Consider the following 24,991-nt stretch of genomic DNA (forward strand, 5'->3'; position numbering starts at 1 on the left):
TTTATGCTGGTACCATGCTGTTTTGGTTACTATAACTCTGCAGTATCATTTGAAGTCAGGTAATGTAATTCCTTCAGTTTTATTCTTTTTGCTTAGGATAGCTTTGGCTCTTCTGGGTCTTTTGTGATTCCATATAAATTTTAGGATTGTTTTCTTCCATTTCTGTGAAGAATGTCATTATTTTGACAGGGATTGCATTGAATCTATAGATTGCTTTGGGTAGGGTGGAGATTTTAACAATATTGATTCTTCCAATCCATGGTGGAAGAATTTTTTTGGTTCCCTCTTCAATTTCTTTCATCAGTGTTTTATAGTTTTCATTATAGAGATCTTCTTAGGTATTTAATTTTATTGATGGCTATTGTAAATGGGATTACTTTTTTGATTTCTCTTCAGATTGCTCACCGTTGGCATATAGAAATGCTACTGATTTTTGTATGTTGATTTTGTATCCTGCAACTTAACTGGATTTGTTTATCAGTTCTAATAGTTTTTTATGGAGTCTTTAGGTTTTTCCAAATATAAAATCATATCATCTGCAAACAAGGATAATTTGACTTCTTCCCTTCCAATTTGAATGCCCTTTTTTTCCTCTTGTCTGATTGCTCTAGCTAGGATTTTCAGTACTATATTGAATAACAGTGATGAAAATGGGCATCCTTGTTCCATTCTAGATCTTAGAGGAAAGGCTTTCCTTTTTTTTTCTATCCAGTATAATACTCGCTGTGGGTGTGTCATATATGGCTTTTATTATGTATATTCCTTCTGTCCCCAGTTTCTTTAGGGTTTTATCATGAAGGGATGTCAAATTTCATCAAATGCTTTTTAAGCATCAGTTGAAATAATCATATTTTTTGTCCTTCATTTTGTCAATATGATGTATCACAATGATTGATTTGCATATGCTGAGCCATCCTTGCATCACAGAGTTAAATCTCACTTGTTCAGAATGAATAATCTTTTTAATTTATTGTTGAATTCAGTTTGCTAGTATTCTGGTGATGATTTTTACATCAATATTCATCCGAGATATTGGCCTGTAGTTAGGTTTGTTTGTTTGTTTGTTTGATGTGGTTTTGTCTTGTTTTGATATCAGGGTAATAACTGCCTTGTAGAATTCGTTAGGAAGCATTGTCTACTCTTTTACTTTTTGGAAGAGTTTGAGTAGGATTGATATTACTTCTTCTTTAAATGTTTGGTAGAATTCAGCAGTGAAGCTGTTGGGTCCTGGGCTTTTCTTTACTGGAAGACTTTTTATCATGGCTTTGATCTCATTACTTGTTATTGGTTTGTTCCAGTTTTGGATTTCTTCATGGTTAAATCTTGGTAGGTTGTATGTGTCTAAGAATTTGTCCATTTCTTCTAGATGTTCCAGTTTATTGGCATATACTTGCTCATAGTAGCACTAATGATACTTTGAATTTCTGTGAAATCAATTGTAATGTCTCCTTTTTCATCTCTGTTTTTATTTATTTGGATCTTCTCTGTTTTTCTTAGTCTGGATAAAGGCTTGTCAATTTTGCTTAACTATTCAAAAAACCAGCTTGTTTCATTATCTTTTGTATTGTTTTCTTCACTACAATCTTGTTTATTATTTATTTTCTTCGATTAATTTGGGGTTTGGCTTACTCTTGCTTTTCTAATTCATTAAGATGCCTCACTGGGTTGTTTATTTGCAGTTTTTCTTCTTTTTTGATGTAGGCACTTATAAGTATAAACTTCCTGTTAGTACTCCTTTTGCTGTATCTCACTGGTTTTGGTATGTTGTGTTTCCACTATCATTTGTTTCAAGAAATTTTCCAGTTTTCTTCTTAATTTCTTCATTGACCCACTGGTCATTCAGGAGCATATTGTTTAATTTGCTTGTATTTGTATGTTTTCTGAAATTCCTCTTGTTACTGATTTCTAGTTTTATTCCATGTGGTCGGAGAAGATGCTTGATCTTGTTTCAATTTTTTAAACATTTTAAGACTTGTTTTCTGACTTAACATGTGGTCTATCCATGAGAATGATCCATGTGCTGAGGATAAGAATGTGTATCCTGCAATCATTGGATGAAATGTTCTATAAATATGTTAGGTCCATTTAGTCTATAGTGCAGATTCAGTACTGTATTAGTCAGTTTTCACATTGCTGTAAATAAATACCTGAGACTGGGCAATTTATAAGAAAAGCACTTTAATTGGCTCACAATTCTGCAGTATGTACAGGAAGCAAACGTCTGGCATCAGCTTCTGCAGAGACCTCAGGAAGCCTACAATCATGGCAGCAGGCGAAGCAAGAATTTGCACATCACATGGCAGAAGCAGGATCAAGAGAACAAGCAGGGGAGGTACTAAACCATTCATGAGATCATGGGGTTCTCATGAATGGTTTAACATTCCCCCCTCTTGCTCCATGATCCAATCACCTCTCACCAGGCCCCCACCTCCAACACTGGGAATTACATTTCGATACCAGATTTGGGCAAGGACACACATCCAAACTATATCAAGTCCAGTGTTTCCTTTTTGATTTTCAGTTTGGAACATCTGTCAGTGCTGAAAGTGGAGTATTGAAGTCTCCAGCTTTTATTGTATTAGGGCCTATCTCTCTCTTTAGCTCTATCAATATTTGCTTTATGTATGTGGGTCATCCAATGTTGGGTGCATATATATTTAAAATTGTTATATCCTCTTGCTGAATTGACCCCTTTATCATCATATAGTGATTTTCCTTGTCTTCTTATACTTTTGGTCATGAAATCTATTTTGTCTGATATAAGGGTAGTTGAATCTTGATGTAACTGATTTATGAAACAAACTGTTGCCTTATTAATATGACTAGGAGATGCACATGAAACATTGTAAAAGTCTTTGTATTATCCTTATATTCATATGAAGAACTGTAAAAATAAAATAAATTGAAATTGAATGTTTAATTTTTTAAAATTAGTATCAAACTAACAAAACTTCAAATATAAGTAGTAGAAAATTAGTTGGATCATTCACAATATCCAACAACTGCTAACATTCTTTATATTGAATAAATATTCAGGTTGGAGAGAGTTAGTTAACATGTTTCACATATAACTTAAGTCTTCATTTTTTGGCAAAAAGCACCTTGTACATGCATCTCTCTCCTTTTTTTTTTTTTTTTTTTGGTCTGTTGTCCTATGTTCAGTCAATGCTTCTTTGTTGTTGTTGTTGTTGTTGTATTTTGCTTCAATTTACAGGATACATGTGCAGGATGTGCAGGTTTGTTACATAGGTAAACATGTGCCATAGTGGTTTGCTGCACCTATCAACCCATTACCTAGGTATTTAGCCCAGCATGCATTAGCTATTTTTCCTAATGCTCTCCCTCCCCCGCCCCATGACAGGCCACAGTGTGTGTTGTTCCCCTCCCTGTGTTCATGTGTTTTCATTGTTTAGCTCCCAATTTTAAGTGAGAACATGCAGTGTTTGGTTTTCTGTCCCTGCATTAGTTTGCTGAGGATAATGGCTTCCAGCTCCATCCATGTCCTGCAAAGGACATGATGTTGTTCCTTTTCATGACTCCATAGTATTCCATGGTGTATATGTAAAACATTCTCTTTATCCATTCCATCATTGATGGACATTTGGGTTGATTCCATGTTTTTGCTATTGGGAATAGTGCTGCAGTGAACATACTTGTGCATGTATCTTTATAATAGAATGGTTTATGTTTCTTTAAGTATATACCCAATAATGGAATTGCTGGGTCAAGTGGTATTTCTGGTTCTAGGTCTTTGAGGAATAGCCACACTGTCTTCCACAGTGGTTGAACTAATTTACATTCCCACCGACAGTGTAAAAGCATCTGTTGTTTCCTGACTTTTTAATAATTGCCATCCTGACTAGGTGAGATAGTATCTCATTGTGGTTTTGATATGCATTACTCTAATGATCAGTGATGTTGAGCGTTTTTTTATATGTTTATTGGGCACATAAATATGTGTTCTTTTGATAATTGTCTGTTCATGTCCTTCGTCCACGTTTTAATGGGGTTGTTTGGTTTTTCTTGTAAATCTGTTTAAATTCCTTGTAAATTCTGGGAATTAGACCTTTGTCAGGTGGATATTGCAAAAATTTTCTCCCACTCTGTAGGTTTTCTATTTGCTCTGATGATAGTTTCTTTTGCTGTGCAGAAGCTCTTTAGTTTAATTAGTTTGCATTTGTCAATTTTTGCTTTTGTTGCAATTGCCTTTGACATTTATGTCATGAAATATTTGCCTATGCCTATGTCCTGAATAGTATTTCCTAGATTTTCTTCTAGGATTTTTATAGTTTTGGGTTTTACATTTAAGTCTTTAATCCATCTTGAGTTAATTTTTCTATAAGGTGTAAGGAAGGGGTCCAGTTTTGATTTTCTGCATATGGCTAGGCAGTTCTCTCAGCATCATTTATTAAATAGGGAATTCTTTCTCCATTATTTGTTTTTATCGGGTTTGTTGAAAATCAGATGGTTGTAGACGTGTGGCCCTATTTCTGAGTCCTCTTTTCTGTTCCTTTGGTCTGTGTGTCTGTTTTTGTACCAGTACCATGCTGTTTTGGTTACTGTAGCCTTGTAGTGTAGTTTGAAGTCAGGGGCATGATGCCTCCACCTTTGTTCTTTTTGCTTAAGATTGTCTTGGCCATGTGGGGTCTTTTTAGGTTCCATATGAATTTTAAAGTAGTTTTTCTAATTCTGTGAAGAATGTCAATGGTAGTTTGATTGGAATAGTATTGAATCCATATATTGCTTTGGGCAGTGTGGCCATTTTCACAATATTGATTCTTCCTATCCATGAGGATGGAATGTTTTTCCAGTGGTGTGTTTCCTCTCTGATTTCCTTGAGCAGTGTTTTATAGTTCTCCTTGAAGAGGTCCTTCACCTCCCTTGTTAGCTGTATTTCTAGGTGTTTTATTCTCTTTGTAGCAATTGTGCATAGGAGTTCATTTATGATTTGGCTCTGTGCTTGTATATTGTTGGTGTGTAGGAATGCTTGTGATTTTTGCACATTGATTTTGTATCCCGAGACTTTGCTAAAGTTGCTTATCAGCTAAAGAAGCTTTTGGAATAGTTTTAGAGGAAATTGTACCAGCTCCTATTTGTACCTCTGGTAGAATTCAGTTGTAAATCCATCTGGTCCTGGATTTTTATGATTAATAGACTGTTTATTACTGCCTCAATTTGATAACTTGTTATTGGTCTATTCAGGGATTCATCTTCTCCCTGATTCTGTCTTGGGAGGTGTATGTGTCCAGGAATTTGTCTGTTTCTTCTAAATTTTCTAGTTTATTTGCATAGAGATGTTTATAGTATTCTCTGATGGTTATATTTCTGTGGGGTCAGTGATGATGTCCCCTTTATCATTTTTTATTATGTCTGAGTCTTCACTCTTTTCTTCTTTATTAGTCTAGCTAGAGTTCTATCTATTTTATTAATTTTTTCAAAAAAAAAAGTCCAGGATTTGTTGATTTTTGAAGGTTTTTTGCGTGTCTGTCTCCTTTAGTTCCACTCTAATCTTGATTATTTCGTGTCTTCTGCTAGCTTTGGGGTTCGTTTGTTCTTGGTTCTCTAGTTCTTTTAGTTTTGATGTTTGAATGTTGATTTGAGATCTTTCTAGCTTTTTGATGTGGACATTTAGTGCTATAAATTTCCCTCTTACTACTTCTTTAGCTGCATCCCAGAGATTCTAGTATGTTGTCTCTTTGTTCTCATTGGTTTCAAAGAACTTCTTGATTTCTGCCTTAATTTTGCTATTTACCCAGGAGCCATTCAGGAGCAAGTTGTCCACTTTCCATATAGTTGTGTGGTTTTGAGTGAGTTTCTTAATCTTAAGTTCTAATTTGATTGTGCTGTGATCTGAGACACTGTTATGATTTCAGTTCTTTTGCATTTGCTGAGAAGTGTTTTATATCCAATTATATGATAGATTTTAGGGTGTCATTTGGCACTGAGAAGAACGTATATTCTGTTGTTTTTCGAGGGAGAGTTCTGTAGGTATCTATCAGGTCCACTTGATCCAGAGCTGAGTTCAAGTCCTGAATATCTTTGTTACTTTTCTGTCTCAATGATCTGTGTAATATTGACAGTGGGGTGCTAAAGTCTCCCATTAATATTGTGTGGGAGTCTATATCTCTTTGTATGTCTCTAAGAACCTGTTTTATGAAGCTGGGTGCTTTTGTATTGGGTGCACATGTATTTAGGATAGTTAGCTCTTCTTGTTGCATTGAACCTTTTATCATTATGTAATGCCCTTCTTTGTCTTTTTTGATCTTTGTTGGTTTAAAGTCTGTTTTGCCAAAGACTAGGATTGCAGTATCTACATTTTTCTGCTTTTCATTTGCTTGGTAAATTTTCCTCTATCCCTTTAATTTAAGCCTATATGTGTCTTTGCCTGTGAGATGGATGTATTAGTCTGTTCTCACACCGCTAATAAAGACACACCCAAGACTGGGTAATTTTTAAAGGAAAGAGGTCAAATGTACTCACAGTTCCACATGGCTGGGGAGGACTCACAAGCAGTGGAAGGCAAAGGAGAAGCCAAGGCATGTCATACATGGCAGCAAGGCAATCATACAAGGGAACTTCCATTTACAAAACCATCAGATCTCATGAGACTTACTCACTACGACAAGAACAGCATGGGGGAGGCCACTCCCATGATTCAATTATCTCTACCTGGCCCCACCCTAACACATAGCGATTATTACAATTTAAAGTGAGATTTGGGTGGGGACACAGCCAAACCATATCAATAGGTCTCTTGACTACAGCACACTAATGGGTCTTGGCTGTATCCAGCTTGCCATTCTGTGTCTTTTACTTGGGGCATTTAGCCCATTTGCATTTAAGGTTAATATTGTTATGTATAAATTTGATCATGTCATGATGATGCTAGCTGGTTAGTTTGCAGATTTGTTGATGTAGTTGCTTCATAGTGTGTCAGTGGTCTGTGAACTTCAGTGTATTTTTGTAGTGGCTGGTAAGTTTTTCCTTTCCATATTTAGTGCTTCCTTTAGGAGCTCTTGTAAGGCAGGCCTGGTGGTGATGAATTCCCTCAGCATTTGGTTGTCTGGAAAGGTTTTATTTCTCCTTTGCTTAAGAAGCTTAGTTTGGCCAGATATGAAATTTTGGGTTGGAAATTATTTTCTTTAAGAATGTTGAATATTGGCCCCCAATATCTTCCAGCTTGTAGGGTTTCTGCTGAAAGGTCCACTGTTAGTCTAATGGGCTTTCCTTTGTAGGTGACCTGGACTTTCTTTCTGGCGCCCGTTAACATTTTTTCCTTCATTTCAACCTTGGAGAATCTGAGGATTGTGTGTCTTGGGGTTGATCTTCTCATGGAATATCTTACTGGGATTCTCTTGATTTCCTGAGTTCAATGTTGGCCTGTCTTGTTAGGTTGGGGAAGTTCTCCTGGGTGATATCCTGAAGTGTGTTATCCAACTTGGTTCCATTCTCCCCATCTCTTTCAGGTACCCCAATCAGTCATAGGTTCAGTCTTTTACATAGTCTCATGGTTCTTGGGGGTTTTGTTCACTCCTTTTCCAAATGCATCTTTTAACATTGCGAGGTATTCTAAACAGTCATTTTGTAAGGTCTCAAATCCCACCACACCTGAAGGTTTGTTTCTATCAGAAATAATTCAAAGTTTGATTTGTTATTTAAATGATTTTTGTCTTACATGTTGAGTCCAAAGTTTAAATTTCATCACTGCTGCTTGACATGCCAGTGAAAGCATGGCAACACAGTTTAAATCAGCAAATTGAGCTTGTTATTAAAAATACTAGCAGGATAAACAAATTCGATCAGCAAAGTTGAGAAGTATTTAAATAATGTTATTGTAATCAGTAAAATTAATAGCATTTTTTTGGTCTCACTTGCCAATTTAATTGTAGCATTTATCTTCAGAACAAGCAACAAACTTTAGTTTTTGAAACATTAGAATTTATGAAAACATGAATTCTGGAACTCACTACCAATAGAATTAACAAAACTCTAAAAATTCTGCCTGTTTGACATGCACATGACATTATCTATTGGCTAGTGTCATTAATCTCACTTCCTAAATTTCACTTGAATATTTTTAATGTGGGGGTTTTAGACAATCACAGGCAACTGTTGTATCAGCAGTTCTCTTGCTGCTGCTATGGCTGTTGAAATAGTTCCCACTGAGCCTTCCGTCCTTTTTCAATCACTTCTCCAAACTGCAGTCAGAGTAATACTCTCAAAACACAAACATGATGACGATGTCTCCTGCTTAAATCCCTCCAAAGGTTTCCATTGTTCTCAGGATGAAAATCAAAATCCTAATATGCCCCACCACACACTGCTCAGTTCAGTCCCTTTGACACCCAACCTCCTGCTAAAAAGTCAATGGCTGTGAGCCCCAAAACTGGCCTTCTCTCACCTCCTCAAACTCACCATTCTCCCTTCTATCACGGGGTCTTGGGCAGGCTCTCCCTTCCTTCTGGAAGATTCTCCATCCCAGCATCTCACTCTTGCTCCATCCAACCTAGATAAATCCCAACTTCTAGATCTGTTAGAAATGCCACTTCCTCAAGGAGCCTTCACTGCATCCCTTGCTCCTTCTGTGCTGTGGTCCTACAGCACATAGTTATTGTATGTGGACAACTGCATCTGTGTGTGATAACCTGATTTTTTTTTCAAGATGGAGTCTTCCTCTATTGTCCAGGCTGGAGTGCAATGCATGATCTCTGCTCACTGCAACGTCCACCTCCCAGGTTCAAGTGATTCTCCTGCCTCAGCCTCCCAAGTAGCTGGAATTACAGGCGCCCGCCACCATGCCCGGCTAATTTTTGTATTTTGGGTAGAGACAGGGTTTCACCATGTTGGCCAGGCTGGTCTGGAACTCCTGACCTCAGGTGATCCGCCCACCTTGGCCTCCCAAAGTGCTGGCATTACAGGCATGAACCACCGCATCCGGCCGATAATCTAATGTCTGTCTCACTACGAGGGCAAAGGCTGTGCCTGGCTTTATATCCCCCAAACCCAAAATGACACATAATATGCACAAATCTTATTTGCTAAACAATGGAATGGATAAATATTACAAACACTTTTCAAAGAATCTGGCATTTCAGTCATCTAGTGTTACCTCTGAGCATGCAAAGACCACTTGCGCACATTTTGGAAACACTTTTTATAGGAAGCGCTACTCTTGCTTTCTTCATGTGTTAGTCTAGTGTTAAAACGGCAAGTGAGCCCCTTAAAAAGTTATTAATTTTCCTGATAAAAAAATTACTTAAATACTTCTCAGCCACAACTTTATTAAACTAATTTATCTTGCTGATTTTTTTATAACAAACTCAATTTACTTTTTGAAATGGTTTTGACAGTCAACAGATCTCAGTGTATTTTTGCCAGCTTATTTCAGGGTGTGTTGAAAACTGCCCTAATCTCTTAAACTGTCTTCCTCTTGTGTGTTATATACTTTTTATGAAGTATGAATCTTCCTTATATCCATTTATACTAACAGGATGGAAAAAATAAAAATAATGGAGTTCTATATAGATGTACTCTCATTCTGTTAAACTGTGAATAATTCATATTCTACCCCCCTCCAAACTCCATTTTTTTTTTTTTTTTTTTTTTTTGGACACGGAGTCTCACTCTGTTTCCCAGGCTGGAGTGCAGAGGTGCAATCTCAGCCCACTGCAACCTCCATCTCCTGGGTTCAAGCAATTCTCCTGCCTCGGGCTCCTGAGTTGCTGGGACTTACAGGCATGTGCCACCATGAACAGCTAATTTTTGTATTTTTAGTAGAGACGGGTTTCACCAGGTTGGCTGGGCTGGTCTCAAACCCCTGACCTCAAGTGATCCACCCACTTCGGCCTCCCAAAATGCTGGGATTACAGGCGTGAGCCACCCCGCCTGGCCAAACTTCTTTATCAAATATATTGTAAGTACAGTTTTAGATTCTTTGGATCATATCACCAAACTTCTATATCAAATGTATTTTCCTAGGAGATAGTTGTTCAGTATCAGCAGAATAAAGTTTAATCATTTTTCTGCAGGAGCAAGTTACCACCTCAAGAGCAAGGCAGCAACTTTCTTTGAATTATGTTATTTGTCTATTTGTATTGGCACATTTAAATGTTGTTTTCATACATTTTTTCCTATGGTGTTTAGCTAGTGAATTTACACAGGAAGAATCGGCATCTTACTGTTATGCTCACTGTGATTTGTTTGAAGGTAAAATTGAAACTTGGTGAGGTGCATAGGACATATTCATACATAACGATACTGAGGATTTAAGAAAATTTTTTATTTTTATTTTTAGAGACAGGGTCTCTCTTTGTCACCCAGGCTGGAATGCAGTGGTGCCATCATAGCTCACTGCAGCCTCAAACTCTTAGGCTCAAGCCATCCTCCCACTTTAGCGTCCCAAGTAGCTGGGATTACAGGTGCATGCCACTGTGCCTGGGCCAAATTTTAACTACTCTAATGATAAAACAAACAAACACCTCTCATTATACTGTTTCTACTTCGCATGATTTTGCTCAAGTATTTTTAAACACACAACACATTTGTTCCATCCTGTACTGTTCATCTCAAGTTAGTCTCTGCTAATTGAGAAGTGAGTTGGCTCTAGAAGAACATGACTAGCTTCACTCTGAGTCCAATCTCAAACATCCATTGGCAAAGATTCATTGATAACTTCTTCTTAGCAAGCAAGATTCTGTTCCTGGTCTAAAAAGCAATGATTTCCGCTAAATAGGGCAAAATTATTTCATCTTTATTTATAAATATAAATAATTATAATTTAGGATTTCAAATTATTATTAAATGTACTAGTATTCTTTTAAGTGCTTTACAAATGTTAACTCATTTTATCCACATAACAAACCCATGAGAAGGTATTTCCTGCCCATTTTAAAGTGGCAGTAATTAGGAATAGACCATTTAAGTGTCTTGCTCAAGGTTATACTGACACAGCTGTTCTGTGGCAGAGTTAGAGTCTGTTCACAGGCAGTCTGGTTTTAGATCCTGCACTTAAAGCATCTGGCACTTCACTGAGCCTATGACATCCCTGCTATAGTAGGGCCCACACTGCAACAATTACATGTGGCAAGATCTGCACAGACTTGAGTTCAAGACCAATGCAGAGCTATAGACTTCTTGAATAGCTGCAGGAAGCTAAAATACATATTTTATTTTATTATGATTATTTTTTTGAGACAGAGTTTCACTCTTGTTGCCCAAGCTGGAATGCATTGGCGTAATCCTGACTCACTGCAACCTCCGCCTCTCGGGTTCAAGTGATTCTCCTGCCTCAGCCTCCCAAGTAGCTGGGATTATAGGTGCCTGCCACCACGCCTAATTTTGTATTTTCAGTAGAGATGAGGTTTCTCCATGTTGGCCAGGCTGGTCTTGGACTCCTGACCTTAAGTAATCCACCCACCTCGGCCTTCCAAAGTGCTGGGATTACAGGAGTGACCCCCTGCGCCCGGCCATAAAATAACATAGTTTAAAAGATGAAATTAAAATCCAACTTTCTAGAAACCCTAGAACACTGTATCAAGAATCTTGGGTTTTCAAGAGCCATCTGAGGTCCGGAGCTAAAGTGTTCACTCCACCACTCGCTTTATTTCCAGGGCCTGGTGGCTCAAACGCCTCAAGATGTTGAATCCTGTTTTCTTGGTTGAAAGACTTTTAAAATTTTTCTTTCAGTGGAGGAATACTGATCTGTGGGCACGGAGTGCCACACACCCGAGTTAAATCACCTTTCCCTGCCCAGGAAACCATTTCCAATGTCAGGATGCCGCATCTGTTCTCCCACTACCCCTTGATGTTTTGTAGAAAGCCCCTTCATTGGGTTCTTCTCTAGCAGTTGTTTGCTGTGCCATGGCAGCACTGGTGCAAAAAGTGTGCTTAGGTACACAGCAGCCAGTATGAAGGAGTGGGAAGGTTTTTTTTTTTTTTTTTTTTTTTTTTTGAGACAGAGTCTCGCTCTGTCGCCCAGGCTGGAGTGCAGTGGCGCAATCTCGGCTCACTGCAAGCTCCGCCTCCCGGGTTCACGCCATTCTCCTGCCTCAGCCTCTCCGAGTAGCTGGGACTACAGGCGCCCGCCACCACGCCCGGCTAATTTTTTGTATTTTTGGTAGAGACGTGGTTTCACCGTGGTCTCCATCTCCTGACCTCGTGATCTGCCCGCCTCGGCCTCCCAAAGTGCTGGGATTACAAGCGTGAGCCACCGCGCCCGGCAGGAGTGGGAAGGTTTTTAAATAAAAACACCAAGGATATATATGCAGTAACCTACTTCAGGTTCCCACTGTGTGAAAAAATCAGAAGAAACCAAAGCCTGGGAGAGACACAACCAAAAAAGAGAATTTTAGACCAATATCTTTGATGAACATTGATGCAAAAATCCTCAATAAAATACTGGCAAACCGAATCCGGCAGCACATCAAAAAGCTTATCCACCATGATCAAGTGGGCTTCATCCCTGGGATGCAAGGCTGGCTCAACATACACAAATCAATAAACATAATCCAGCATATAAACAGAACCAGAGACAAAAACCACATGATTATCTCAATAGATGCAGAAAAGGCCTTTCACAAAATTCAACAACCTTCATGGTAAAAACTCTCAAGAAATTAGGTATTGATGGGACGTATCTCAAAATAATAAGAGCTATCTATGACAAACCCACAGCCAATATCATACTGAATGGGCAAAAACTGGAAGCATTCCCTTTGAAAACTGGCACAAGACAGGGATGCCCTCTCTCACCACTCCTATTCAACATAGTGTTGGAAGTTCTGGCCAGGGCAATTAGGCAGGAGAAGAAAATAAAGGGTATTCAATTAGGAAAAGAGGAAGTCTAATTGTCCTTGTTTGCAGATGACATGATTGTATATCTAGAAAACCCCATTGTCTCAGCCCAAAATCTCCTTAAGTTGATAAGCAACTTCAGCAAAGTCTCAGGATACAAAATCAATGTACAAAAATCACAAGCATTCTTATACACCAATAACAGACAAACAGAGAGCCAAATCATGAGTGAACTCCCATTCGCAATTGCCTCAAAGAGAATAAAATACCTAGGAATCCAACTTACAAGGGATGTGAAGGACCTCTTCAAGGAGAACGACAAACCACTGCTCAGTGAAATAAAAGACGATACAAACAAATGGAAGAACATTCCATGCTCATGGGTTGGAAGAATCAATATTGTGAAAATGGCCATACTGCCCAAGGTAATTTATAGATTCAATGCCATCCCCATCAAGCTACCAATGACTTTCTTCACAGAATTGGAAAAAACTACTTTAAAGTTCATATGGAACCAAAAAAGAGCCCACATCGCCAAGTCAAGCCTAAGCCAAAAGAACAAAGCCAGAGGCATCACGCTACCTGACTTCAAACTATACTACAAGGCTACAGTAACCAAAACAGCATGGTACTGGTACCAAAACAGAGATATAGATCAATGGAACAGAACAGAACCCTCAGAAATAACGCCACATATCTACAACTATCTGATCTTTGACAAACCTGACAAAAACAAGCAATGGGGGAAGGATTCCCTACTTAATAAATGGTGCTGGGAAAACTGGTTAGCCATATGTAGAAAGCTGAAACTGGATCCCTTCCTTACACCTTATACGAAAATTAATTCAAGATGGATTAAAGATTTACATGTTAGATCTAAAACCATAAAAACCCTAGAAGAAAACCTAGGCAACACCATTCAGGACATAGGCATGGGCAAGGACTTCATGTCTAAAACACCAAAAGCAATGGCAACGAAAGCCAAAATTGACAAATGGGATCTAATTAAACTAAAGAGCTTCTGCCCAGCAAAAGAAACTACCATCAGAGTGAACAGGCAACCTACAAAATGGGGGAAAATTTTTGCAACCTACTCATCTGACAAAGGGCTAATATTCAGAATCTACAATGAACTCAAACAAATTTACAAGAAAAAAACAAACAACCCCATCAAAAAGTGGGCAAAGGACATGAACAGACACTTCTCAAAAGAAGACATTTATGCAGCCAAAAAACACATGAAAAAATGCTCATCATCACTGGCCATCAGAGAAATGCAAATCAAAACCACAATGAGATACCATCTCACACCAGTTAGAATGGCCATCATTAAAAAGTCAGGAAACAACAAGTGCTGGAGAGGATGTGGAGAAATAGGAACACCTTTACACTGTTGGTGGGACTGTAAACTAGTTCAACCATTGTAGAAGTCAGTGTGGCGATTCCTCAGGGATCTAGAACTAGAAATACCATTTGACCCAGCCATCCCATTACTGGGTATATACCCAAAGGACTATAAATCACACTGCTATAAAGACGCATGCACACGTATGTTTATTGCGGCACTATTCACAGTAGCAAAGACTTGGAACCAACCCAAATGTCCAACAACGATAGACTGGATTAAGAAAATGTGACACATATACACCATGAAATACTATGCAGCCATAAAAAATGATGAGTTCATGTCCTTTGTAGGGACACGGATGAAACTGGAAATCATCATTCTCAGTAAACTATTGCAAGGACAAAAAACCAAACACTGCATGTTCTCACTCACAGGTGGGAATTGAACAATGAGAACACATGGACACAGGAAGGGGAACATCACACTCCGGGGACTGTTGTGGGGTGGGTGGAGGGGGGAGGGATAGCATTAGGAGATATACCTAATGCTAAATGATGAGTTAATGGGTGCAGCACACCAACATGGCACATGGATACATATGTAACAAACCTGCACATTGTGCACATGTACCCTAAAACTTAAAGTATAGTAATAATAAAAAAACATTAAAAAAAGAAAAAATCAGAAGAATTAATGCAAAAGAGCAGACAAACATGAATGATACTATAACATATGTGTAGTGATAGATATGCACATATACATACCTACATGACACACACACAGCACGAGATAGCCTGGAATAGATGGTTGTCACTGACATGATCGTGAAGAAAAAAGGCCAAGAAGTAACCTCATTCCCTCCACAGACTCTTTATCTTAGAGCCACTTTCCTGTCCCTGTCTGGTACCTAGCACAATGCTTAAACGAATAAAAAGTGCTCAGCAAACATCAGTTAAATAAATTAATAATTGAAGAAAGAGAAGGAGGAAGTTGGGAAGGGAGGGAGGGAGAAAAGGAAAGGAGAGGAGAGGAGACAAGAGGAGGGGACAGGAGGGGACGGAAGGGGAGGCAAGGGGAGAAGAGGGCAGGGGAGGCTGAGGTGAGGCAGAGAGGTGAGGCGGTAGGAGGGGAGGGGAAGGCAGGGGAGGGGAGGGAAGGGGAGGGGAGGGAAGGGGAGAAGAGTGGGGGGAGAAGAGGAGAGGAGAGGAGAGGAGAGGAGAGGAGAGGAGAGAAGAGAAGAGGGAGAAGGAAGGGAGAAAGGGAGGAAAGGGCTTAATCAATCAATTGAACACAGTCCGGTTTCCAAAGTCATCTATTCCTTCACTCTTTCCCATATCTTCTGTGCCTTCTTGACTTTCCAGTTTTTTGCAAAGCAAATTCCCACCTTGGGTTATTTCTCAGTTAGTGGCTTACACAGGGTTTCCTGGGAAAACCATGGAAACCTCCCAACAAGGTCTAGAATATTCCTATTCTACTCCATCTCCCTAGATTTCTATTTAATCTTTTGTGCTCATCTACTTCTAACACCCAATCAGCCTCTCCGGTCCTTTTTCACACTTCTCAATTTCCCAAGTCACCAATTTCATTCATGCCACCACACCCAGCCCAGATTTCTGAAAAACTAGTTTTCTCCCAGTTTCCATTTTTCTGATAATCATATTGATTATCTCTTAGTCAACAAGGTTCAAACCTAAAAGTAATTTCCTACTCCTTCTCTTTGCCTCTCCTAAATCCTCCATGGTTTTTTGTTGTTGTTTGTATGTTCTTGTGTTCATTTTTTGTTTCTTAATGTAAGGTGAGGATTAGGGAAAGAAGGGGGACAGAGAAAATGGGACTCACTGTTTGACACTGGAAACTACTCCAAAAGACTGAATTGCTAAAATGAGAACTCAAGGCATTGATTTACTTTTGCTGTGATTGTGGTTTAAAATGACTGAGTGACATGCAAAAATAGGAAACTCCTGTATTTTTTTTCTTCAATATTACCAAAAACAAATATTTGTAAGTTCACACTGTAGTGAACCTAATCCTGGGCTCTAGGGACACAACGTAACCTAAGATCTAATTAGAAGAAAGAGAAGAAAGAGAGTCTATTCCAGGCTATCCCGTGCTGTGTGTGTCATGTATGTATGTGTATGTGCGTGTCTATCCCTACACATGTTACAGATCTTCAACGTAGCCTTGATCTAATTACTATAACATGTCACTGGGATTTGCAACAGGGACAGGGATGCGAGGGTCTTTAAACAAGATAGAAAGGTGGCAGGGCTTAGGTAAATTCTTGAACATTTCACTTTTTGTAATGATAAATAGCCATATAACTTTATTCATTTTAAACTACTGGAAAAAAAGCAAAGACTCTATGTGAACACATAAAATAAAGCTCAGCTTAACACACTGCTTGGGTAGCCTACAAACATTGTTCCTATGGTTATTAATAATCTTTTCTGTAATCCCTTCTTATAATACAGCTGATAATTTTTAAAAAGTATTAGAACTAAAATTATTCATATAAACCATCTTATTAAATTTTCTTCCAGTTTATGTGTTTTATTTATTTTATTCTAGATTTCCTGCTCTTCTAAGACACAGTGATTTAGAATTCCTGTTCAAGCAAGAGAACTAAAGATCTGTTTAAAGAAGAGAAGGTAAGTCCCAGGAACCAAAATGCCTCCAGTCTTAGAGGCTTCTTCAAATATGCAGCTCGTTGGTCTTGACAAAATGAGTTACTTTCACGAAGCTACAGTTTACTTTGCAGTCCATTACTTATGCTATTACCCTTCATGAACTAGCTGTAGGTAAATGATTCCAAAAAGTATAATTAATCTGGTTCTCATACTATTTCTACAGGCTTTTCTTTTTCTGGAAAATCAGATGAATGAGGACATTCAAAAGTAAAGAATCTCTGCATTTTGACTAGAAAGAATTTTCTGCCAGGATAGGATAGACTGATTACAATGGATTATAGAATGTGTATGGTGTGGTGTGGTATGTGTGTGTGCATGCACACACACGTGCTTTCCTCAGTTTGGAAGTGATTTGTTAGGGAGTTCCCTTGTTCTCAGGAAGTCTTAATCCTTTCTGATCAGCACTTACATGTCAACCTTAGAGAATTAAACTTGTACCTGGTTACTTTTTTTTCTCTCCTTGATATAGCTCAATGCATTTTCTCAATGGTAACCATGGTCTAGTAATTTAAAGCCTTTGAACCTTGTGAACAGATTCATTTAAAACCATATTCTGAGGACTTTCCACAAAATGGAAAGTGTCTTCTACCAGGAAGCTACAAAAGAATTTACAAGAGAAAATCTGCTAAGTGTCCTGCTCAGGATGAGTGTACAGTAACATGCCTAGAAGATCCAGTGTCCTAGAGGAAGTCATTCGCAAAAGTCCTGCCTCCTTGGGCTTAATGGGTTGAACTCTGAATTTCTTTGCTTTCTCCTAATTGACGGTGTGTTTCTTATTTTAACACAAAATTTAGCAAAAAGTTTTCATGAAGTAAAGGACTTTCTAAATAAATTACAAAATAATTATAAAATATGAATATGTAGGAATGTTAACATTTTTACATCAGAGAAATTGAGTTATATGAGCGTATTTCTTTTTGATGCTATTCATTCAAAGACAATATATTAGGTTTTTAAAATCATGTCAGAAGTTTAGAAGGCGTGCATACATCTTAAGAGTCTATGATAATAACTGTAGTTTTGTCGCTGATACTATTTTGTATTCAAGTTACTGGATCTGAATTAATTTTCTATCCAAAACAAGTTATTGTGTGTGTGTGTGTGTGTGGTGTGTGAAGCTGACACTAATTCAGTATTGCAAAAATAGTTTTTTGCTATTCCATTTAAGAAGAGAGAAGATAAGATAGAAGGTCATCTTTTTTTTAAAGAATAAAATTGTGGTGTAATTTTGCGTAAAATAGCAGCAACTACTATTGTTTTATTTTAATATCCATCTCAGGCACTGCGTTTTTACGTTTCCCCTAAGGGCATCTCAGAGAAAGGGGGTAAGAGAGAGCTTTAATAAGCATTCCTGCATGCACACATACACATTCTTACATGCCCAGTGAGTAATTAATCAAAATGAAAATAAAACTCTGGAATGAATAGCTAGCTATGTTATGTGCCATCTTCAGTATACAGGGTATCTCTCTTCCCTTGATCTCAATTTAGGTAACGGTGAGACTTTTACGTTAAGCTAAAACAGTTAATGCAAAGTAGATTTTAATAATTTACCATTGTGTATTTCTCCAGTTATTGTTCTTTTAAGATCCTCTGTAAGAATTTTTGCACTATATTTTGCACAACTGCCTGTAGAAACCAAGACCCTAGAAATGTGCATGCAATATACACATAACCTAGATAAGTGATGATTTATCTAAGTTGCTCTGCTGACATTTTCCTCAAATCCTCCTCGTGACTTCTCTTTTCATTCAAATGTGAATCCTGACACAAGCATACACTGTGAAAAACCTATCTGTCTAGTTTTATAATAGACTTCAAATAAATTAAATTTTTAGGATAAATTATTATTGAAGTATCTGGGGAATTAGGTGCACAGTTCCTCTTATTACTAATGGGAGCCACGCACCTAATTTCAGGCACTCTGAGCTGAAATGTAATCACCTGTGTGTTTTCTGCTATAAAAATATAACTCAATATTCAGTGCAAAAGCAATCCTTGACTCTCCGAAGCCCACTGGTGATGAGATTCCTTCAGGTCTTAGGCATTTCGCCTTAGAAAAAGCGCTCCCTACAAAAGCCACTATAATAAAACACGCCATCCTCCCCTTGTCTTGTAAGTTCTCTCTCTTCAAATCCTTCTCTTGCCAGTTCGTGAATTCCACGCTTCCCACACTGGGAGCTTCTCTAGGACAAGCAGTTCGTCTTTAATAGCTAATATAGAAGCTTGAATGTTATAGTGTTCCTCTGAGATACACATTGAAGGATAAATTTTCTTATGTGATGGTTGCAGCTATGAAGGTAGGCTACTACCTTTAAAATGCACATCTAAGTACATCTCTTGATGAGGAAACAAAAGTTACCATCCACATACCACCAAGCTCTTCCAAAAGCAAGGAGAACAACAACACGCTTTCTAATCTTGGAAAAGCACAAAAAAAGAAAAGAAAAAACACACACCAACAAAAAGAAAGGAAAACATTTCAAAAGAGTTTCTTCAAACTATATTATTGAGGAAGATTTCTTGAGTGTACCTCTCCTGATTTAGAGCAGATCTAGTGGGTATGCTCTTACTGCATACGTTTTAACTAATGCTTTCCAGCGTGATTATGAATACACTTCGTATGTCCTAAGGTCACCCAGATATTTTAACTAAGCCTAACAAATACTCAGAAACATGTCCTAAATTAAAATATGACAAAATAATGTTTTCCAAAAAGTGGCACTGAGAACGAAAGATCACACAATTTCCATGGCACAGAATCCTGCTCTTGTTTACGAGAGGCGGTGAAGAGGATAGAAAACATGTGAAATGTTATGTGGTCTGTTTTCAAAATGGAGAAAAGGAATATTATAAATAATGGAAATCTCCAGATTAGCCAAGGCTATCATTTTTTGTCAGTAAGCTCCACCCTTTCCCGGGCCTTTACAAAATGGACCTCAAGATTGCAAAGCCTTTGGCTTGAATAAAAATTCTTATTTCTTTTTCCTGCCGTATTGACCAAAAGGGAAAGGGAAAGGGAAATCAGAGAGCCCACGTGATACTCAAGATGGATAGTCCCTCCCGGCCTCAACAGAGATTGGAAGCTGATATATCACTATCTAGCGCATAATCAAAGAAGTGGACGGGATGAAAGAAACGTCATAAATTAACAATGTCAAAAAACATCGTAAGCCTCTCTGATGATCACAAGTATCTCTATGTTTCTTGTCTTGTAGAACAAAAATCAGAATGGCTGACTGCAGATTTGACTTTTCATCTGGATGTTTCAGTGTTTTGCAAACACAGCATTTGGTGCAAAGGAAAAGTTAGAGTTTTAAATCTGTGGGACACGGTGATAGTTTTTCACTCTACTTCTTAGTCCTGTCCTTCTGAATGAGCAAGGCTATCTATCTCTGAGCCTGGGTGTGAGGAGTGTGGTTCAATGCCTCCAGACTGTAACTTTCTGAAGTCTTCAGTCTGATTTCAGAGAATCCTGAGGAGGGTCTGTACCCAAGGAAGTGTTCAGGCTGACTGAATGCTTTGATTGTGAATGTTTGGATCTGACTTTGTAGAAGTGAATTTCTAAGTACGATGTCCATGTCTGTATCCTAGCATTGATTAAAAAAAAAGATTAAGAGGCTAAATAGATTTTCTTCCTGAAAGAACAGGAACAGAAGACCGAAGTTTAGAAAAAATTCTCCTTTGTTAGGTCATTGCTTTTTTTAAGGGTGAATTGAAGTTGAATCACGATTTACTCTACATTGGGAGGTTATAGAGTGAGCAAAATGGACTTGTTAGGGCTGTCCCAAGGATAGTGAAAAAATGGCAGAAATAACTATTTAAGGCAGAGAGGTTGTTGACAAACTCACTTTGAAACATGTTAAAAAGCACTGCTCTGAAGTTTATTATTTCAATTTAGTCTGTGATCAGATATAAAGCATTAACCTCACAGACTTAAAATCTAGGCAGGGCACAATGGCTCACGCCTGTGGTCCCAGCACTTTGGGACGCGTAGGTGGGACGATCGCTTGAGCCCAGGAGTTTGAGACCATCTGGGTTATATAGTGAAACCTCATTTCTACAAAAAAATTTAAAAGTAACCAGATATGTTGGCATGTGCCTGTAGTCCCAGCTGCTCGGGAGGCCAGGATGGGAGGATCACTTGAGCCCAGGAGGTCGAGGCCGCAGTGAACCATCAACAGAAAACAGACAGGAGAAGAGCAAAGCAAGATAACCAGAGGCAAGGGGACAAAAGCTTCTGTTTATTAACTCAGGAATCAGAGAAAGTATTGCCTAGGGTATTATACAGTTTTTTAAAACATGTGGTACCTTTTTGCTTTCAGTTTTCTAATCAGTAAAAATAAATAAATATAATGCTACATGAGGTGCCATTTTAAATCATGAAGATAGCATGGGCCTTGGAACTAACTGAATGAGATTCAGATTCTTATTCTGTCACTTTCTAATTCTTACAAATTGGAAATATTATCTTTTTTATATCTCAGTTTCTTAATCTGTACAACAGAAATAATATACCTCCCTACTATTGTTTTATGAAGACAAAATTTGATCAATGTACTAAGGTATCTGTAAACTAATGCTCAACAAATTGTGCATTGTAGAAGTACCTTTAGGCCAAGCATAGTAATCCCAGCACTTTGGGAGGCTGAGGCGGGAGGATCACTTGAGGTCAGGAGTCTGAGACCAGCCTAGGCAATATAGCAAGACCCCAGATGTACAAAAACTAAATAATAATAATTAATAATAATAATAATAACCAGGTGTGGGGGCATGCTCCTATAGCCCTAGATACTCGAGAGGCTGAGGCAGGAGGATCGCTTGAGTCCTGGAGGTCAAGGCTGCAGTAAGCCATGATCCTGCCACTGTACTCCAGCCCAGGTGATAAAACGAGACCCCATGTCTATAAATAAATAAATGAAGATACCTTTGTATATAACACAATAATTTGTGCCTGTTACTATTATTCGAGATAATTATTTCACAAGAGCACCATGTCCTATAGCAGGTTTCTGTTTTGAACTTTCAATCCTAAGACTTTTTGGGTAGCGTGCAGATATCATAAATGTTCTTAAAGGCAATGCCAAGAATTTTTCTTTTTAAATGGAGCAGCCACAATTCAAGCATACCAGATCCTACCTCTCTGATCACACTGCAATAAGATTTAGGGAGGTGCAATGAATGTTGAAAGCTTTACCTCTAGGAAATGTAGCCAATTGCCAGTTTTCTGTTGAAGTCATCTTTCTTGTTAGGTTCTGACTAGAAAGTTCTGCTTTAGGAAAGATTACCAGAGGTAAATATGCCTGATAAACAGGAGGGTTAGAAGGGATGGTCATGTCTAGCTTCAGAGAACTCTGCTACTAAAAGGACTGTGATAATTCCGCTTGCTGACACTGGCAGGAAACATGGCAAGTATATAGAAAAAGTTCCATTAAGTATGTGTTAAATGCATGAATAGGCTGGGCGCGGTGGCTCATGTCTGTAATCCCAGCACTTTGGGAGGCCAAGGCGGGCGGATCACGAGGTCAGGAGGTCAAGACCATCCTGGCCAACATGGTGAAACCCCGTCTCTACTAAAATACAAAAAATTAGCCGGGCGTGGTGGTGCACACCTGTAGTCTCAGCTACTCAGGAGGCTGAGGCAGGGAAATCACTTGAACCCAGGAGGTGGACATTGCAGTGAGCCAAGAGTGCACCACTGCACTCCAGCCTGGTGACAGAATGAGACTCCATCTCAAAAAAAAAAAAAAAATGCATGAATAAATGAACCATTTTCCTGGGAAATAATATAGTAGGCAGAGATGGCTTTGAATAACCAAGACTGATATTCTTAGCGTTGTGGAGAGGCAGCAACTCAGAATTCTCTGACCTTGACTCTTGGGTTTCAACATCATATAAGTGCATTGTACCCCATTCATCTGCTGTGTGTATCTCTAAACTGAGCCTGATCAGACTATAGGTGCTTTCAGATCTTTTGATGGAAATCCTTTCCAATTATGATGTTATTGATGAGATACAGTTTTCCACAGCTGCTTTATCTCTTGCTTTGTGAGCCTGACTGTTTAAGAAATGTCGTACCAAATAAGCTCAGTGATCCATGCAGCCCAGTCGATTCCCCGCAGTGGCCCCGAGGAATATTCTATGGGAGTTTGTGGTTGCCATGCAGGTATTACCTAAATAAACCTCTGCAATGTGCCCTGATAATTCACCAATAATCTTTTATAACAATTCTCATACAAGAACTCATTTAATCAATGTGAAATAAGCTAAAAGTAAATTTTCATCAGTTCCCCCTACAATTTTAGCAAAGTTCCTTATTGTACAAATTTAGATATTCCAGAGTTCAAATGATGATGGATACTAAACTATGATAAAATATGATTAGCCAGAAAATAATTATTATCTACTAACAGAGTATATTTTATTTAGTAAGCATTACAAGTATAGGTGAATATCAAAGTAAAATATGGATATCATAGATTACTATCTACTTCCATTTTTTTCTTCTCTCATTTTCCTAAGAATAACACCTCCTTAGTTCACCAGTTTTGTTTACTTAATTCAAACACATAGATATTACCAGATAATCATGCTCTTTGTTGATTTATAACATCTGAACAAGACTAATAGTGATAAATTGTTCAACCACAGCAAATTTTTAGAAGAGTCAGATGTAAAAAAAATATTCAATTTGTAAACATAACAAAACTCAGTTGAATTCACAAAGGTAACTTCAATCAAATAGCATGCTCAGGGTAAAGGATATGTTTTTGTACCTCTATAAAGGAAACTTTTTTCTTTTTACATATATACCATTCAAGTGCCAAAAAAGAAAAATCCCTCTCAGACACTGTTGATTGAAAGAAATTTCATGAGAGCCAGTCTCACTTTTCCAGCAGAGCAGCAGCCTACCTTTCTAAAAGGAGAGCCGATGATGCTTTTGAAAACACGGCCTGCCTGTTGCAACACACTTATTTAAAAACACTGTGTCTATTATTCCTGAACACTTAAGAGTAAAACCTCATTGTAAATGGTGTTATCACCAGGAATGGTAAGTTGTTTTCATGCAAGAAGTTCAAAACCTGCTCTGATGTGGTCAATTAGAGGAGCTTTTTCTATAACTCCTTAGGACCAACTAAGGGTACATTTTGTTGTGATGTTTTTAATAGTTGGGTCCTCATATCCTTCCGACCCACATAGCATGGGGGAGTCAGGCAGCAGCTGGTACTTCTCAGAGTCACTCAAGGAGAGACTGGCAATTTTTGTGCTGGCTTCTGTGTGCATCTGTTTCTATGTCCAGCTATAGATCTACCTATCACCCTTTTTCTCTGTTCAATTACTTACCATTGACACACTTCGTGAACAAAAGTTCTTTGGTGTGAGCATGATCTTAGGGTAGATTTATATAAAGTGCAAAAGGCCTTTATCCAAAGAATGAGGTGTGCAAAGAAAACCTTGAATCAGTACTCCCTCTTCTGTATCAGATTTTGACCTTAAGACCTACCTTAGTGTAGCTTGTAGCCAGTTTGAAGACTTGCTTTCTGCTACCCTGGAAAGGGACAGTGGGAGGTAGGCGGAGAAAGCACTTCAGCTATTCTGCTCTTCAGAGTGGTCAGCAACCTACTGTTGGCTGGAATTGCCTCCTGGGTCCTCCACCCCCATTCAAACACCACCCATTAGATTCAGCGGGGAAGTTCAGCGTGCAAAGCACTGACGCATAACATCTCTCACTGACATGAGCCGTATCCCTGCTCTTGATGGATTTTTAAAATCACAATTACATTAAATGCCAAATTTCAAAATCAAGGTAAAGTGGCACTCAAGGAGAGATCTGATTACCATTTAAGAGGAAAAGGAAAAGTCTAAGGAGGATTTGAGTGCCAGTCACAGATCTCGGCATCGGCGACAGCTTAAATGGCGTTTATTTAATTCTTTACCATGGGTGAGATCTATGGTCATACACAAATATCTCTTGGGGAGTATCACCTATAAATCAGGGATCAATGAAGAACTTGGTGCTGATCCTTTCAGACTGAAAACATTAAAACCCAGGCATTGGCCTGTAGTTGAGAAAATTGACTTAGAAGAGAAATTGAGTCCTTAAAGGCAAGGGCACGTTTAAAAAATATGTATTTTTTTAATTAAAAAAAAATTTTTTTTGAGG

The 24,991-nt window shown here is 38.3% G+C and overlaps 1 protein-coding gene across 1 annotated transcript in view; it reads left to right on the forward strand.

The window, feature by feature from the left end:
* TENM3 (teneurin transmembrane protein 3) overlaps positions 1–24,991 on the forward strand; it is a 2,305,387-nt gene that overhangs the window by 1,536,790 nt on the left and 743,606 nt on the right. The window contains exon 10 of the mRNA XM_055276480.2: positions 16,709–16,788. The gene's annotated coding sequence lies outside the window, so the exon portion shown is untranslated. The remainder of the gene's footprint in view (positions 1–16,708; positions 16,789–24,991) is intronic.

The sequence above is a fragment of the Symphalangus syndactylus genome, chromosome 4 (genome assembly GCF_028878055.3).
Source record: "Symphalangus syndactylus isolate Jambi chromosome 4, NHGRI_mSymSyn1-v2.1_pri, whole genome shotgun sequence".
In the NCBI taxonomy this organism is placed as follows: domain Eukaryota; kingdom Metazoa; phylum Chordata; class Mammalia; order Primates; family Hylobatidae; genus Symphalangus; species Symphalangus syndactylus.